Source organism: Brassica oleracea, chromosome C6 (assembly GCF_000695525.1).
Source record: "Brassica oleracea var. oleracea cultivar TO1000 chromosome C6, BOL, whole genome shotgun sequence".
Taxonomy (NCBI): Eukaryota; Viridiplantae; Streptophyta; class Magnoliopsida; order Brassicales; family Brassicaceae; genus Brassica; species Brassica oleracea.
Window position 1 is genome coordinate 20,331,553 of NC_027753.1, and position 1,628 is coordinate 20,333,180.

Genomic DNA, 1,628 nt, shown 5'->3' on the forward strand with positions numbered 1-1,628 from the left:
CGCTCAGCTGCGTAATGAGATGGACTCGACGCGATCTGCGTTCACAGCTCGTATGGGTGGACTCGAGGGCTTCTTGGTCGTTGTTGCGGCCACAAATCCGGAATGGGAGTCCTTGTTGAGGAACTTGCGACGATAAAATCCCATTCTAGACGAGTCATCATCCGACACACATCCCAAGGCGGATGTAGATAGGAGGAGTGAACGACTCTTAGTTTTTTTTTCGGTTGTTGAATTATAAATTCAAAACTTATTTATATATAAAATATTTTGGTACTGATTTTTTTTTTAAAAAATTAATTTTATTAATAAATTAAATAATTTTAATTATTTTTTTAATTATATTTTTAAATTCTGTAAAATAAAAAATGAAGTAAATTCATAGCTAATTTACGACCTATTTACGTGTAAACTTTACGAGGAAATTTCGAGAAAAAATAAACGAGTATTTTCTGAGGAAACGTTTACGAGGAAATGACGAGGAAAGATAAATGAGTATTTTAAGAGGAAATAGTTTCGTTGTAGTTATGTGTACTTTACGAGGAAACACTTTCAAGATATTTATGTGTAGTTTACGAGGAACACGTTTCGAGGTATTTACGAGGAGATATTGCGACCTCCTTACGTGGAATATTTACGTGGTCTTTACGACGAAATGATGTACTTCGTCTTTACGACGAAATATTTTCCTCGCTAATTTACGTCGAATTGGCAAGGAAATATGTGTTACGACGAATGTGTAACGACGAAACGTGTTTCCTCGCTAATTCCTCGTAAAGCCTATTTTACAACGAACTCACGAGGAAAACCGCCTTCGTTAAACTTATGTTTTCTTGTAACGATAGAATACCTCCTTAGAATTAATATCATTGTTCTTCATTGCCGTCAGCAAGAATATTGAAACTCCTTTCTGCAGTAGAACACATGGAAACATATTAAATTCTTTTATCTTCCCAAAATACCAAAATAAAAATAATAACAAAGAAGAAGAAGACACTGTACTTGAAGTTACTTTGTTTCTGCGGTTCTTCCTCTTCTTTGTCCACCTTTGTATCTTCTGGAGTTGGTTCAACCTTCCTAGTTCTATTGACAAACTTATAATGCTGTGCATTGCAAGATACCAAGTTGGAATTCAAGAGGAAGTTAATATATATAACACTGCAGGGAATAGTTAAGGTAAAAAACGTTTACACAGATGCCCATAGCTTTTCATTGCTTAGATTTATTTTTTGAGATTTTAACAAATGATATAAACACAATCCCACAGGAAACTCTCACATATTACTCCCAAATATCTTGGCATACTAAGCTAATACAACTTTTCATATTTGCATTCAAAAGCAGTACGACTTTCGTTTTGTGCTACACGATAAGGGGAGATGAAGCCTTGTAGCATTGAACCTAACTAAATGCAATTAGTCAGGGTCTTTGATTCTCTAATAGGAAGAATATAGGAATAGTAAATAGAATCTTACCTGTTTGTTGATGAATAACATCTCTACATAAATCTGGAGAAGTTCCCATAAAAGGATAAGCTTGGAGATGATCTTGGCATTTCCCAACCCATGAGGAAGAACACGACGGAGGGTTCCGTCAGCCGTTGATTTTGATGTCTTCTTAGCCATGGATCC